Below are 18,044 nucleotides of genomic sequence, written 5' to 3'. Positions count from 1 at the left end.
TCTCATATCGCCCTGACCAGTAAGGCAGATATGCTTTTACTCGCTCGCCCAGGATGCATGCGCACAATTCATCTCTTTGAATTCACACAGATGCAATGACTGTCTACACATGCTAGTTACTATATAATAACTGAATGTTTAACTCTTCAACATGTGTTTAAATGACCTTGCATTAAAACAAGTTTGATGCACTTCAACAAAAACTTACAGAAAAGCCACGAGGAAAAACATCTATTCATTCTGATCGACTATGATGTCATTTCATCATTATCCTCTCACAAATCATCAAAAATATTCAAAAGACAGTTCTTGGTACATGTAACATTTGTTGGATATTTTTTTAAGATAAGATAAGATATCCTTTATTTGTCCCACAAGTATGTATGTATGTATGTATATATAAATATATAGTGAACATTATGCAAAGAGGGGCCTTTGCTTCTTTTCTTTTTTATGTACTGTATGTCCATTTGTTATCAAACTGTTTCTTGAAATGCCTGGTGAGGTTTTCTTGAGTCACAAATTGTCTCTGGAAAATTCTGGAAGCTTTTTTAGTGTCCATCAAGCAGGAACCTATATTGTAAAGGCATTTTTGATTAAAAAATGCATACAATTGCATGTTGTATTATTTCTTTTTATTTATATGTATGTCATTGTGACAATCGTTCATTATAAATTGGGGACTTATGCGAGGAGGCAAGGAGGCAAATAAATTCTAAGGAGGCAAATAAATATATATATATTTAAATAAAACAAAAACAAAAACAAAAAAAAAATATACACACACACACACACACACATTTAAATCAGCATGTATCGTATTGTATTCAATATAATATAAATATACATTATAGCTTTGTCAAGCTCTACAGTATGCATACACGCGTGAACATTTCCTCTGTGAAGTGTTCCACTGTGCAGGGATAAAATATTTATGAGAAGAAATATAAAAGCATCACTATGGGAATGGACATGGTAAAATACTAAAATGTAAGGGGATGAGCCTTGAGCAGTATGATATAAAAATAAAATACAAAACGTAGCAACATCATTTACAATGCATCATTGATGTCAGTCATTAAAAGAAATTAAGCTCTTTGACATTTTGTATACATGGGCAAATATTGGTGACAGAGTTGGCTGAGTAGTCCACAACACAAAAATTAAAACGTGTTGTTGTTATTATTATTATTATTAAAGATTATGTGCACTCATGCTACCTATGCACTTTCACACGACAGACATCGGCGGCGAGAAGGATTTAGCCAGTCCAAAATTGACACAAACACCAAAAGTGTTCAAATGAGTTATCAATGGGCCAAAATTGCCCATTGTTAGTTTATCATGAAGTTGGTCCTTGAGTTTTTGTACTGTACCACGGAAGTATTGCTCACAAGTATTAAATATGCTGTAATTGAAATTATTTCCACAGCTGAGTGGAGTGAAAATTTCAAGGCAACAAAAAACTGTTTTATCACAAAAAATACAGGCTGTGCTTTCTGCAGTGCACACATAATTCTGAATGTGGACAGAAGTTAGCTGTTATTAATGAAAATTGTGTATCAGATATCAAAGTATGTAAGTAATCAACGGCTGTTGTTTCTTTAAGCAATCCGTGTTATTTCCTTTTTTTTTAAAATCAGCAATGATACTCTAAAACAAATTAATCCATTTTTGTTTTACTTGTGAAAACTTAAAGAGTCAGAAAATTGATATATATATATAATCACAATTTGTTCTATTCTGTATACATGAATGAGTTTTCAGTGAAATGAGAATTTATTTGACTCCTTGCCTCCTCGCATAAGTCCCCAATTTATAATGAACGATTGTTACAATGACATACAGTATAAATAAAAAGAAATAATACAACATGGAATTACATGCATTTTATGAATCAAAAAAGCCTTTACAAGACGCACAAATAGGTTTCTGCTTGATGGACACTAAACCAGCTTCCAGAATTTTCCAGAGACAATTTGTGACTCAAGAAAACCTCACCAGGCATTTCAAGAAACAGTTTGATACCTAATGGACATACAGTACATAAAAAAAAGAAAAGAAACAAAGGCCCCTCTTTGCATAATGTTCACTCTGCTTGCTTTTCTTACAGGCACTCTGACTGTGACGCATCGGGTCTGTCCCACACAGTGCATGGGAGCCAGTCAGCGGTGCCCCACCCTGTGGCTGTGCACACCTCCCATGCAGGGCCGCTCCGTCATGACCTTTCTGATGCCGTCTGAGTCGTCAATAATAGGAGATGAGACATAAACCACAGTGGCGAAGGCATGAGCAGAGACTTGGTGGGCCACCTTTTCAGGTTAGTTTGCTGTGCTGCCACCCTGATGGCAGCGGGATGTGGTGGACCAGACAGCAGCATGGGTTCCAATGCTTGTGTTTTCAAAAAATCTTCAGCCTTAACAGGTCACCCGCTCTCTTGTTTTTTTTTTTCTGCTCTGAAGGGGGATTTTCCTGTGGTAAGCTGATTCGGAAAAAGCAATTAAGAATTCCCAAACACGCCACCACAATGGGAGATATCATTCTGGCAACCTGAGTTGGATATCTTTAATCCTGCACCCAACTAAAGCCACCTACATGTAAACCACAAATGAAAGCAATATGAGGAGGGAGGTGGGTTCGGTTGGTTGGAAGTTTAGGGGGGGGGGGCGTGGGGGGGGGCAAGCTAGTTTCCTGTCATGAAGCTTCTGCCATGAAGAGCTTTGGTAGCGCCCAACTTGATACTCCAGTCGCTTTGAACTGAGGACATGTCCTCGTTGTCTGTGGGAAGGCACGGCCAGGCAGCGGTCGGAATCAGTCAGGAATGTTCTGGGACGGTAACTGGATTCAGAGTGTAATGCCCGGCTCTCCAGAGTGGAGCGCGAGGGTGGGAAATAGGCCGAGAGCATTTCCTGAGTGGAGGGGGGTCCCAGCGAAGCATCACAGGCGTGGGCATTATGTGACAGCCACCCTGCCAGGTCTCTGCCTTCCATCCCACATGAAGAGCGGCGGGGACGGAAAGAAGGCAGGGAGAGGCTGCAATTAAAACATGTGGCAGTTTCGTGTCCAACGCAAACCTGTGAAGAGTGGAAAGATGAAGAACATGATGTCAAATGTAGTGACACACAAAACAACCTCAGTATTTTTCATTTTTACAGCTCCACAAATCATTTTCGAGGCACAGCGGAAACTTTTGCGAAGTAACTGCAGTGAATCGCTTGGGATAATGAAAACACAATTCAGTGCAATCTCAAACACCGAACAGGATCCAGAATGCTGGTTGACCTAATCTTAGAATCAGAGGAAATAATGGGCATCGAATTCAAGGGCTACATCGTCCTCATTATAAAAACGTGATTACTTGTACAGGTGTTGTTTTAAAAATACATTTTAACATTCTTAAAGTTGCAATTTTAAAATAATTAATTTTCAGTCTCTTTTGTTACAACAAAAACAAACAAAAAAACAAAATCTCCCCTCTCTGGCCATATATTGTACCTTTAATTAAAAATTTAAGAAACCACCACGCCCGAGGAAAAACAACCGCTCAGAGACAGGGGGCGTGACTGACGAAGTGCCAATCATGGACACACAGACAGTAACCACAACCCGACGGCCTCATGTGCTTGCGTGTTACCTTGGGTTTAATTAACTTTGCTGGAACTACGGCTAAGCATCCATCTTTGATGAGCAACAACATTTAAAAAATAATGAATTGGACAGATCCTGAGACAAAACAGAGGTGAACATTGGAGTTGCCTGCCAGGCCGATGTATCACTATTTTCTGTTATTCTCTTGTTTTTGAGGCTATGGCCATGCTGTACTGAGCAGTGAGGCCAGAGAGTTACAAAATGTACTACTATCCTATGGCGCAGTAAATTCAACATTTTTCCTCCTTTTCCATTGCCGGTACCCTTCTTGAGCATCCTTTTAACTTGGCAGTGGTGTAGAGCTGGGCAGCATCATTTTGTCCTCTCTCATGCCGCTAAATATTACCGTTGTTTCTCAGTGGGATGTAGTTACGTTCCACACCAGTGCAAAATATAATTCAAACATATTGAATAAATAGAGGGGTACCTTGCCTTATGAGTGACCGAGCTTACACTTTTTTTTAAAGATGCAAGTCATGGCTCAGCCGATCTCCTGCTTTCACTTGTGAGCAAAACTTTGAGTTGCAGAACAAAATAGTGGCAGAAAACTCAACTCAACTTTATTTGGAAAATAATGAAATATTTTCCAAACAAATATGCTCCAGGCGGTTTATTGCCACTGCCAATTGAAGTTTATTGCTGAATTCAATATAGAACAAAAAGAATTGCATGTGAATGTGAATTAGCTCAATGCTAACCCAATGCAAGATGCCATAGATGGAGAATAGCATCTACGCACTGCATGTGGCGCAATGTTTCCGGTGGTGGTATAACACTATTAACAGCAGATGTTTGAAGGAAAACATTGCACAAAACACAGGGAAACAGACAATATGACAGGATCCAATTGCACATATTCTTTATCGTCTGTGAAAAATAAATATGACTGCAGCTTGCTGAGTCACTTAGTGTTGAAACGTTGAGTGAAATCTTTTACACAATAACATTAATCCACAGTCTTCCCTCACTTTTCACGGGTGATGGGCTATGTTCCATGATCCCTCGCAATAGGTGAATCCCCCGAAATAGGGGTTGAAATTTTTTTGCAGCGGATTTACACTTCGAATAAGCCATTATGAACACCTCCACACAGTTCGCACCCGTTTAAACAATTGTTACACTTTATAAATTGAAATTTTAAAATGCACAATGAAGAAAAAAAAACCTGTGTCGTCTTCCATTTACAAGATGAAGAAGAAGAATGGTAGTCATGGCAACTAGCTCTAACTTTCCACAAGGATTTAAAGCATTAGCTCACTCGGACTGTACCTTTGGTGACAATGTAATGTGGGATTCTGGTTAAGGTGAGCCACTTTAAACAGAAAAGAAAACCTTTTACGTAGTTATTAAGCGGAGGTTAGTCGTCCTTGTGTGCTGCTTGAGGCAGACCGCGCTCCATTCACATTCATTTTTGCCTCCAGCCTATAATCTGCAGCTCGTGCTACAACTCTTTACTTCTCTTGCACTGCCTCACACACTGAGAGTTCCGGTACACTGGATAACCCAACGGCTGTCTAAGTCAGCAGTGCGGTCTTTCCGAACGCCCCCAGAATAAGGGAACTGAGATTATGGGAAATGACGAGCTCTCATGTTTACGCTCATGTTTTTGTCAAACAAATTTGCCCTTAAAAAACCCCAAATAATAATAATAATATATTTTTTTGACTGCTCTGACTAAGAGGGCAGAAAAATTGTAAGAAATTGCAAGAAACGTGGTGAAGGAGCAAAGTTATGGTCACAAATGAAAACATGCAATAGTCTGAAGGCATAATAATCAAACCGCAAAGTAGCGAGGGAACACTGTATTTGTGTGTGTGTGTGTGTGTGTGTGTGTGTGAGGGGTGATGCTGGCGTCTTGTGTAAATGTTGGACTCATCCTGGAAATAATCTTCAATCCTGTGCTATAGTTGTCAAAGAGTTTTAATTTCCACCTGCTAGCGACCTATTTCCTGCTCTATAACAATGGCACTGGGGAAGCTGTGGAGTGCCAAGTGATTGATGTTGTACTGTATTTGGCCCTTCTTCACATTAGGGCCTGACGGGAAATGCCCCCCCCCCCCCCCCCAATAGCTCCCTCCCCCACACCACCCTGTGGCAACAAGACGGCGAAGAGACTGAAGTGCGGATCGGGGTTTACTAAAGGCATCCCTTTCTTTTTTTTGGTAACATGGTGTCATTCTTCTCCATAGACAAGCTGGCAGCTGCAAATAAACACACTTTCCACGTCTTATAAATCAGTTTAAGAATGAATGAAGCTTATTCTCGCCACGCGATTAAACTTGGTCACATCCCCTCCTGCCCGCATCCAAGCATCACTCTTTTAACACGTCCCGCGTCTGGAAGTTGAACAGAAGTACATCACACTGGCATTCTTTCCACACAGCACAGCAAAGAAGACAATCTATCACTCGGATTGCCGGTGTTCGTTCTCGTTCTCTATTTCTAACGGTGTTTCTCTTTCTGCTTCCTCTAGGCTGGAGTGGGCAGGCATGCGGCTTTGGCCACAGGAAGCTGTGAATTCTTCGAAGAATGGAAGATGTCCTACAGGGAGACGTACTCGGCCCGCCTACGCCCATTCCTTACCCCAAAATGACCCCTGACCCATCCGAATGTTTATATCAGAGCGTGGACGTGAGAAATAGTGATGAGTCACTTTGGCCGTCTGTTTACACTCTGGAGTCACGCAAGGAAGGAAATCAGCTACGGTCTGCTACAAGTGGCTAGCCTGGAGAGAGAATAGATGCGGCCCCTTCAGAGGTGCACCTCGAGCCCAGCGGGATTTTAGAGGATTTGCTTCACCTGAGGGCTGCTGTAAACTCCATAAGACAACAGAAAACGCAAAACTTAGCAGCACAAATGAATTATCGTCAATTCGCACTTTCCTCAAGGGGAACTGCGCTGCAAGACATTGTCTCATCTTCCCTGATGATGCACTCTTAAAACTGCTCGGTCAAAAGTAACCCAAATTGGGTGAAATAGTCCGAAAGAGACTGAGCCAATGTTGGGTGTTTTATACCCAGCGTGTTGGGGTTGAGGGGTTGAGGGTTTGGGCCAGCATATTTAGTCAATATTTCGAGCCAATAGAGGCTAAAGACTAACCATACTGATGCATTGTCAAGTTATCAGCAACCAATTTTATGGCTGTGCCATCTGCCTCTTCCTGGAATTTGAACCCAGAGCTCTGTGCTCAAGGTTGGCAGGATTATACAATGATCCACCCAACCACCAACATTTTGTGGAATGTCACATTGAACTTACTTCAAGTTCAGTACACAGGCAAAGCGGGGACCAAATTCAGCTCTTTCAGTTGCTAAAACCTGTTTTAGTGATTGATTTGATATGATTGCTGAAGGTCAGTTGTCCCTGATTTTGGATTTGGCCTTTGGTTTCTAAACACAGGGCCCCCAGGTATTTTCTAACAGCAATACTCTTTTCTTTATTGCCAAAATCAATTACCTCTGTTCTGTTTTGGTTTAGCTGAAGCATATTCTGGTTCATCAAAGTTGAAGCACCGCGCACGGTTAGCATTTCGACTGGTTAGCATTTCTGTCTCACAGTGCAGAGGTCATGTGTTTATATCCGGCTCCGGCCTCCCTGTGTGAAGTTTGCAGGTTCTCCTTGTGCCATATTCCAAAAACATGCATGGCAGGTTAATGGAACACTCTAAATTGTCCCTGGGCGTGATTGTGAGTGCGAATGGTTATTTGTCTTTGTGTGCCCAGTGATTGACTGGCAACCAGTTCAGGGTGTGCCCCGCCTACCGCCCAAAGACTGCTGCGATAGGCTACAGCACGCCTGCGACCCACGTGAGGATAAGAGGGTGAGAAAATGGAACGAATGTTATTGTGGACTCTATGGATTAGGTCTTGAAAAGAAATTGTCAACTCGTCAATAAGTAGATTGTGACGTGATTTTGCTATCTCGTCTCAGCACGTCTATTTAATGGGACCAGAAAATAGGGCAAAATATGTTTTATTCTATACTTTCTATTTAATTGTTTTTAATTTTTTCTATTTAAATACATATTTATTATTAAAAAATTACATAGAAATTAAATAAAAAGTTCTATTTAAATGTTATTGTACATTTTAAAGAGTGATATTTTCATTCTTAAAAAAACTGATGACAAACTATTTTTATTGTGTTTGCCATTTCCATTAATTTTAATGGGGGGGGGGGGGGGGGATGATTTGTGATCGTTCACATCAGCCTCTTCTATGACTGTGGCCTGCAGGTATTATCCCAATTTCATCACAGTACATTTCCCTATGGATTTCTGTTCTAACTAAAAATATAATCTGCGCTTATAAATTCTGTCCCGCACAGTGAGTATGTGTAAATCATACATTTACTTTCTTAATAACGTCTTCGTTATTTACACATTTGCAACCGTGTGCCAACCATGTGGGCCACTGTCACCCCAACCCAATTATAAAATGATAGTATTGCTGCTGTCCAATGAAAAGCACGTATATCCCAGCTTTAAGTTTCTTTTGATCTGAAAATCATTTTTGTTGTTCTTCTTTCAAAAGTAACCGGTATTGCCCAATCTCCACTCCATCTTAGAAAAATATTTCTCATTTATGAATTCATTGAAATAGTCCCTCTTGGCCAATCTGCTGAATGACCATTTGATTGTGAAGTTGTTATCAAGATAGGTCATTACTGCACTTATGCTCTATAAATAAACATAACACCTCATTGCCTTCCACCTATAGGGTCGCACGTGCGCACACGCATACACGCTCTGCCTCAATAAGAGCCAACATTTCTGAGTTTGGCAAGATTTATCCCGAATTGTAACTCTTGTCAGGAGCTTTGATTGATAGTTGTGTTTATCACCATATTATTAAGTAATCAAGCTCACCGCAGCAGGGCCTCAAGCTTCTCAATTCCACTTCAGTGCAAATTAAAGGTTTGGTTCATGTTTATTCTTGTGATTGGAAAAAAAGAGATATATCTAAGGATTTTGTAGGAGTGGTCTGATTGCAGCAGATGCTTGGGAACATTTGGTAGGATGAATCCTGTAGATCAGTGGTTCTCAAACTTGTCATGCCAAGTACCAGATAAAAAAACCCTGGCCCTTCAAGTACCTCCATGATAATCAACATGAAAATCCAATAGCAGAGTAAGCCCAAAATTTTTTATTCCAAATATTAACATGAGAAAATGGGTGATTTTAACAATAACATTTTGGAGAACAATTTCAAATTATAAATGAAGTCAAAATATTTGGGTGAAAAAAATACGTCTGTGAAGTTGTGATACTTGTGATACAACCCCCAAATTGACAGGAATAAAGTCAAAATGTTACGAGGAAAAAAAAAACATTATGCAAGGCTGAAGTTGGACTGCTATTATATTTAAATCATACAGCAAGAGAGACAAAACTCAAAATGAGACAATTATAAAGTTGTAATATTCTACATTTTTTAAACAAAAACTCAAGAACTTTCGGGAATAAAATAATTTTTTTTTAACCAAAACCTTTAAATTCCAAAACAAATTGCCTTCTGACCTAAAACACCCCCCCCCCCAAAAAAAACCCAAACAAAAATAAAGAATTTAAAGTTGAAATATTTCATGAAAAAGGAGAACATTACCATGAATAAAGCAGTAATATTTGTTTTAGAATCGGTGCAGTGCCACATGTAATATAATACTTGTGGCAATGCACCAAAATATTGAAATATGTATGAAAAAGAACAATAATTGATTTAAACGTGTTGCCCATTAGAGTAAAAAAAAAAAGAAGAAAAAAACTACATAAAAGTATTGAATGCGAATCTCCTAAAAAAAGTTCAATACAACTGAGTTGTACTTAGTGCTACTTTTGAATTGCACGTGCAGCGCACTTTGAGAATCACTACTCTAGAATTGGTCCTGCTGCAAAACTGCATCCGGAATGTAAACATCCTGTCTTTCAAAACATTTAAGGCGCTTTTACATTGTTGTAAAAATGTTGCAAAATGACGTTGCGTAAGTATATATATATATATGCAACCTTTCGCGGTGTATAAAATGAGAAGCACTCGGCAGAGGATTTGTTCTTGCTTCGTTAATAGCGCCTGCGGCCAACTGACTTTGTGTACTGGCCAAGTAAACACAGTCACGGAAAAGCGGACATGCTGTTGAGTGTGTCCTGACTGGAGACAGGCAGCATTGTGGCACTGCACAGATGGACAACGGCAATGTGAATGAACGACCAGTGGACCATCGGCCATGTTTTGGCTTCGATGGCCCCTCGAAGAAGTTGGACTCAGGGAATCAATCAAAAACAAAAAGTAACATTTTTGGCTAATGTACCCACTTCTGTTTGCAAAAATATACAACGAACATTTTGTAATTCTCTTGCATGCCAATTGTTTGGGAATTGTCATCTAAGTGTCAATTGAATTACCCTAAACCCTTAAATAAATTAGCCGGTACCAGCACAATTTTGAATCTGTGTATATTTTGTTATCATCAGTCCAATACACCTCAAACAAATTTATATGGATTTAGAACAGCAGTCCCCAACCTTTTTTGCCCCACGGACCGGTTTATTATCAGACAATATTTTCAGGGACCGGCCTTGAAGGTGTGACAGATACATACAACAAAATAACATGATATGACCTGCATGAAAACTGTGGTATTTTCGAACCAAAATAATAAACACGAATCATGACGCGAAGAACGTCCTATCTGGCCACGACACTCTCCGGTCGCTTTGGTAATGTTGAAACGTGCCTTCAAAATAAGATACAAAGTGCATGTATAATGTGACTCATCATTGCCGCATATTATGCAGAGTGGGCTTGGTGCGTGGAAATCTCCCGTTGAGATCAATCCGTATTTGAAGTAGGACTCTTGATACTGTCTATTAAATGTAGCCTTCATTTTCTTGAAATTCGTAGGCTCCTCTTCTGTCTCCGGGCTGGGCCTTTTTCAACTTCCCAAAGAAACTTTCCAAAGACATTTCTTTTTTTTAATTCATTTTGCTTGCTCCCGGGTTTCATCTTAGCGGTAGCCTATCACGTGACCGAGAAGCGCACCTGCGTCAAGACATACTTTAGACTGACGTCACGGAGAATCCCCTACATTTTCGAAATCTTTCCGATTCGGAAAGGAATAAAATGGAAGCGATGTAAGTTATTTATTCTTTCTGTTCGGCCCGGTACCACTCCCCGGGTGTTGGGGACCACTGAAGGTTCCATTTAAAAACATCAGCTAGAAATTAAAACAAGCTTAGCTGGTGGCGGAACTATTGTTTATCGCAATCATCAATGACCACTTCGCAGTGTGATTTTATTGCCTCGTGTTAGTGAAGCAACTTGAGTGTTGCTTTGTGTGTAGTTGTGGACTCGATAACGTGGGCGTTTGGGAAAGACAGACAGCCGGTCAGACAGACAGCCACATGGGTTCGTTTGACGTCTGCTAATTCCAGGGAATCAATCCTAAATGACACCTATGGGATACACTGGGTGGATTTGCCTCTGATGTAGATTGTGGTGGTTTGCAGATGAAAGACAGTCAAATAAATAAAGCTGTGGCAAGCCGGCGGTGCTCTTCTGTGCATGCGGCCCAACAATAATGGGATACATCCTGACACTCTGAGCTGGAGTCTTGCTTACTTTGAGAAATATGTCTCTTGTGAAAGAAAGGAGCGAGTCAGGTACTGAAATGAGAGGACTAATTATCAGGAAGCAATTCTGTTTCTTGTCACACCGATGCCGTTTTAATCCCCCAAACACTTCATTGAATGAAATTTAGCCGTATCAAATAGCAATTTAACCTCCTCTAATCAATCTTATCATCAGCTTTTGCGTCTGCGGGCAGCCTGGAGTAAGAATAGTAATGGTAAGACAATACCGGCTTGTCTCATCCTGGCTAGGGTCACGCATGACGCTCCTATAAAGTAAGCTCCTGTTCTCCAAAATTGCAACGCGCAATGCAGTTGAGATGATGGTGAAAAGAATAGTGTGGCTTTAAAACCCACGATTGGTTTGTGTCTTGTCGCTGTGGAATTGATGGGTGTTTGTAAGTGCACACGATGGATGTAAAAATCGGAGCATTATCAACGCTGGTGCCACAGAGATGATTTATTCCGATTGTGGTTGACTCCCGTCTGATGCACTTCAACAAATCACAGCCTGAGGTCTGGCTAGACCCACAGCACACTTTGTCTGTGTCTCCTCCACGTGACCCCCGCATGGATGGTGAATGAACCCAGTTTAGGTCATCTCTCAGAAGCTGCGTCTACATGCAAATACTGTCGCTTGACCTCCGGGAAACGTCGTTCTTTCCTCCTTCAAGCACTTACTGTATGTGTGCATGCACTATATAAACTACTTAAGAACAGACCAACTGTGTGTTTTTGTGATCATTTAGTCGGCAATGGCCACCAGCAGTGCCGCCTGACCCAGGGGCTCAGGGTGATAAGACCACCATAACTCTACTTTATCCCCCCCGCTCATTATCTACCTCCATCCCAGATCTGCTTTGAGCCTTCAGGCCGTTTGCAAGGCCATCTTGCCCTCGCACATCCTCAGCCCTCTTTGGCCTGGAGATTAGTTTGGAGACACACGGGCTCAGTTGAACTAACTCCAGACACTTGACATCTTCTCTCTGGGAGAAAGGGTTAGACATTTAATCACCCTGATGAATAATATGCTTTGGAATCAAACTTTTGAGAGGCTGACCAGGGACTTGATTAAAAAAATTCTTACATTTACATCCTTTTCTCACAGTCTTATAGAGCTTATGTCTCCATGAAGCAAGATTTTCAGATTTGGAAATAAAAATAGAGTTCATTTTTTCAGGGGTATTCTGCTCAAAATTCCAGTTATACGGGACATTTCACTTAAAAAGTTGAACTGCACTCAGGTAAAAGGTGAGAGAACCAACATTTGCAAAAATGGCCAAGAATTTGGAAGACAGTAATGATATATCATTTGACCAATTTTGAAACAACAAAATATTTTTGGAAGTAAAACATTGATTTATGCACTACAGCAATTCCCCCATCCATTCATTTTCAACACCGGTTATCCATAACACGTTTGTGGGGTCGTGTGGGGGCCTACCCCAGCTAACTTTGGGCAAAAGGCGGACAACACCCTGAACTGGTCGGTAGAGACAAACAATCAGTTCTACCCACATCCACACTGTCATTGAGTGGGAAGATAACTCATGCAGCCTGCACACAAGTCAGGCAGGCAAGTGCACCACCAGACCACCAGTCAAGAGGAAAATGATAATTCAGAGTCCTGACTGCTGATACTCCCAACCAACAGGGGGCACCAAACCTGAACATTGACACATAATAACAACTTCTGAAAGTCCTAATGGACCACCATTGGAACTCCAGATTCTGGATTTTTTTTCCTTTCATTTCCCTTCCAAGCTTGGCAAGTACTTGGATGCCTGGATGCACCCTTTAAACCAGTTTAGCATAGGTAACCCCTGACCAACCTTTATGAAACGATGTTATCCTTAATCCTTCAGTGCAGCAATAGTAAAGCAACAGGCTACAGATGAAGTTTCCAGTTCTACATGAAGACACTCAAGTCCAGAAACAAAAGAAACGATTGGAGAAGAAATGCTTCAATAGTGAGTAATATACCATTTTGCTAATGAATCTAAAACTTATGATGTTGATATTAGGCAATAGGGACCATCAGTCATCACAATGACATTTGGTAAGAAAAAAAAAGTCAAATTTATTGGAAAGACTGTTGTTTTTTTTCTGATGTTGGAAAGGAAGCACCGTTTCATTTCTTCTTGAGCAGTTGACATGTTCCACAAATGTTGAGAAAAGGTTCTGTAAAAGAGGTTTGGATTTCTAAATTGGGGTTTTTATGTTTTAAGGCAATCATGGCTCGAGGCTTAAGATCATCGCTTGGCACTGTGGATATTCCAGTTCTGAATGTGCAGCTGGTTATTTACGCACATAAAAAACTCGATTGCTTTCATCTCATTATGATTCAGTTTCGAAATATAATTTTTGATTGTGGATTTATGGTGAGTCTGTGACTATATACTATATCTGTGACTATTTCTTTGTGTGTGTAATTTCCCAACATTCATTCAAACGCTGCCGAACATCAAATTGGGTATTACGTGAACACATCTAAACCTATGCGGGGTTTATTTCACCAGCTGGTCTGGTGGCTACATCGAGTGAAAATATCTGAGCTATACCACAACAATGTGATGTTTTTAAGTATACTATATATACATATTTTATGGCGCTAGTAGAATGTAGAATGAAAAGAACCACTGCTGTAAATAACCATGTTTTTTTGGTACATTTCACAGTTATATTGCTGTATTGTTACTGCCTCATGTCTGAAAATCAATCGGCCTGAAAACAAAAGACGGACCCCACACAGAGTTGAGCTCTTCCAGTTCTCTCCCCGTCACCCGAACCAGTCATCGTTTTCACTGCAGAAACTCCAAAGCCAGTTCTCCATTTCTGCGTTAAAACATGGACATCATGTCACTTTTATTTTCCGTTTCTCATTTGGTGAAAACCAAGAATAGGTTTCTCGGAAATAGCTGTAAAACGATTCATCGTCTCGCTGACCTTGACCACCTGTACTGGTTTTTGTTCTAGTTAACGAAAGAGGAGAAGAGTAGCGCATAGATGCACAAATTTCTTGTCTTAATTTCTCAATTGGCTCTTAACTTTGGGGTCAAAGATCGGCTTAACACAACAGCCGTGACAAGATAAGCACCTGCATGTTATCCTATTACCATCAATATGTAAACCTCTCAAAGGATCTATACACAAATGTGGAAACACTCACGTACATCCTGAAGAACACCGATGTGGCTGCAAGTCTCTGGGAATACACAAACATAGTCAACACCTCCAGTTCCTGACATGTCGGAAGTCACTCAACACCACCAGACAGCGCACTTCTCACGAAGAACTTTTGTTTTGAGCTTGATGACTTGTATGTGTGTGGCGTTCATTAAATCGTCTATCATTGAATCTTTCAGGGTATTTATTACACTTCACTAAACCAAAGGTGCTGGCATCCCCGCTGGCACGCATTTGGGTTTTCGCAATGTTGTATTTTTAGACAGTTGAAAAAGCTTCAGCATTTTTGAATTCCTGCTTCATTTTAGCATCCATGGTTTTCTGCACTCTTTGGTTAACTCCTCCTACCTACTTGATCTTTCAGGTTTTTGTTTTGTTTTGTCTTTTTTTTTGTGTGTGTGGAGATAACGGGCCCTATTTTGGTGATTAGTGCCCGTGCTCTCGCCATAGTAATGGGCTTGGCTTCATTTTCATGCTCACGCAAGACTAGTCTATCGTGTTTGGGGCCGTGTTGCGCCTGTCTGGGCGCGCCGGCGCATGAACCAGCCTCACCCCCGATGCACCTGCTAATTTGGTGACAGAAAGTAGTCTGCACTGCGCATAAAAATGGGCACATCTTCATTTTTGTGCTGGGGCAATAAAATCATAAACAGCAGTTGAACATTGGTAAACTTTGGTCAACTTTTTGAAAATACTGCATTCCAAGAAAAAAATTCAGCGAAAAAGAGCTTTTTGTGAAAGGGTGCATTTCAAGCAGAACTTTCACTTTGATGCAGTTTTTTTTTTTGCTTTCCTACTAAGTAACATAAACAAGACAAAAAAGGTCACTTTGATTGTGAAATAACAGTTTATCACAAGATAAACACTGGACTGATGCATGACCTACGCATGAAGTTTTTATAACGTTTTCATAAACGGAAACTTTGTGTTGGCTGTGTGCGCGTGTTCGTCAAGGATGACGATGGGACTTTGTCATCTTTTTTTCGATTTGAAAAAGCTCTGTGGTAGAGTTTGCTGGTATTTATTCATGTTCTCAACACCGCGATCGGTTCACTTCTCGACGTAGGATCGCTGTCGATCGCCCACTCAGACTATGTGCAACAAAGATCGGATTAAAGGTGCTCCTGCCATCTGGTGGTGGTTTATCATACTGAAATCCTTCCCACAGAAATAATTCTCACATCTGTTTTTCAATAATAGACGCTTAGCGGTGTAATGGTTAACTCAGCTGACTTTCATACGACTGGCGTTCCGGCTAGATTATCTTGGAAGATCCCATTCACAATTGCGATACAACTCGCAGCTGAGTCCAGTGTGCGGTCCATTGTTTGCTCAAAATCACCAGGCATAGGCCTTGCCCCAACCCGAAATCGGATAAGCAGAATAGAAGTGCACGGATGAACGGTGATTGACTGAAAATACTAGTTTGTTGATTGGATTCTGTTGCCTATGTATGTGACTCATCAGCATATTAAGTCACAGATGAGACTCCGGAATTGACTAAGAGACGCACATGTAGGTGATGGGAGTGGTAGAAGAATGGATAAACCGGAATACCCAGAAGAATACATGGCTTGGGATGTTTCTTATTGACCTTTGGCATTACTATAGTGCTTCATTTCTTGAAGATCCGTTTGGGCAATTGTGAAACAACGGCTTTGAATCGTGGATGAGCTTTAGTTTGGCTACGGTTTCATATGAGAGTGACTAATGTTCGTATCTGTCACAAGATCTTTTTGTTTTTGTATCTTTAAGTGCTGTTTTGTGGTTTTGATTTTTTTATTGGCCAGGGGTATGCTACTTCTAGCAAATTCTGATTGTGGTGGAGGTTGTAGAATTACGACCAATGCAATTTAGGACTGTTCCACATTGACTCACTTTTGACATAACAGAGTTTATGACTTGGCAGACTACCGCACGATCACGTGTTTGTGGCTGCGTTTCTCTGATGTACAGTATTTTACTGAACTCTAAGATAGAATGCAGTAGGCTTAGCAAAAGATGGCCAGAAAAGAGGCAAGGAAATGCCCTGTAAATATATTCATTCATTCATTCATCTTCCAAGCCGCTTGTTCCTCACTAGGGTCGCGGGGGGTGCTGGAGCCTATCCCAGCTGTCTCCGGGCAGTAGGCGGGGGACACCCTGAATCGGTTGCCAGCCAATCGCAGGGCACACAGAGACGAACAACCATTCGCACTCACACTCACATCTAGGGACAATTTAGAGTGTTCAATCAGCCTGCCACGCATGTTTTTGGAATGTGGGAGGAAACCGGAGCACCCGGAGAAAACCCACGCAGGCCCGGGGAGAACATGCAAACTCCACACAGGGAGGCCGGAGCTGGAATCGAACCCGGTACCTCTGCACTGTGAAGCCGACGTGCTAACCACTGGACTACCGGGCCGCCCCCTGTAAATATAACCCCAGCAATTTCATTCTCTCTCAAAAGCTAAGAGACGCTAGCTACTGCTAATCGTCGCTTTGATTTGCAGCAGAATCACGTTAAACCAGATCAGTAGGAGCTGAATGCAAACAAAATATTCAGAGCTGTCAAAACACACGACATACTGATAGGTTACCTAACTCTCACACTAGCCATTTGAGACAGATGGCTACCCCATATTGGGTATGTTATTTACTTATCTTCCTTTCTGAGGGCAAACTGTTGTCTCTTGAATGTATGTAAAACATGGGTATATTAGTGTCAGACCTGCTCTTTATGTTGTCGCTTCTTAATTAAAAATGCACGTAACTGAAATCAAATGTGTGACGGCCTCATAGTTCCATTTTGTTTCTTCAAGCCAGTCAACTACTTAGATTGGTGCTCACATAGCTAGAGATCCCTTAATTCCCACCCAAATGTCTCTGATGAGTCTGATGCTCGATGCTCTGATTGAAAGTTCACATTAAAATTTAAATCAATTTTGTTTTTCTCAATTGTTAATCAAAGACATTGACCGTATTTTCCACGCTATAAGACACACCTAAAAGCATTCACTTTTCTCAAAAGCTTACAGTGCGCCTTGTAATCCGATGCACCTTATAAATGGATCAGTATTCTGCTTTAAATGTTCTGTAAAGCGCTTTGTCCCAGCTGCAGTGGTTGTGAAAGCTCTATAAAAATAAAGCTGTATTGTATTGTATTCGCTTTAGCATAGCTCCATCTAGTGGAGGCATAACGCCACTGCAGCCACTATTATTGCTTCAACTCTATGCACCCTATAATGCATGGACCCTATATTGTATTTAAAAACAGTTTTCATTGGAGGTGTGCCTTATACTCCGAAGCGCCTTAGAGTGCGGAAAACGCTGTAGTCAAATGCCAAACTCTTGTATTTTCGAAAGAACCGGAGCAATAGTTTATGATTGTCTTGGCGAGGGACTGTTACGTGTTCACACTCAGTTTTGCAAAAAAATAATAATAAATCCAACACCTGACTCAGGAAAATGTCTACGATATGTCTGAAGAAAGTTGCTTCCTTAATGCGCTCTTTCCTTTTGCCATACAGTTGGTTGCCGTTTTCATAAAACAGATCATTTGATGCATTTAGTTTCCTCTCACCATCTTTTCATTTCAATTTTGTCT

The 18,044-nt window shown here is 40.9% G+C and overlaps 1 long non-coding RNA gene across 1 annotated transcript; it reads left to right on the top strand.

Moving 5' to 3' along the window:
- The first annotated feature begins 1,851 nt into the window (after positions 1-1,851).
- LOC127599553 (uncharacterized) lies at positions 1,852-10,092 on the top strand. The gene is made up of 2 exons (XR_007962135.1): positions 1,852-2,320; positions 6,122-10,092. It is a non-coding gene; the product is annotated as an uncharacterized LOC127599553 (long non-coding RNA).
- Positions 10,093-18,044: the final 7,952 nt, after the last annotated feature.

The sequence above is a fragment of the Hippocampus zosterae genome, chromosome 4 (assembly GCF_025434085.1).
Source record: "Hippocampus zosterae strain Florida chromosome 4, ASM2543408v3, whole genome shotgun sequence".
In the NCBI taxonomy this organism is placed as follows: domain Eukaryota; kingdom Metazoa; phylum Chordata; class Actinopteri; order Syngnathiformes; family Syngnathidae; genus Hippocampus; species Hippocampus zosterae.
Note: the sequence above shows the minus strand (reverse complement) of the source record. Positions and strands in the feature narration are given on the sequence as shown.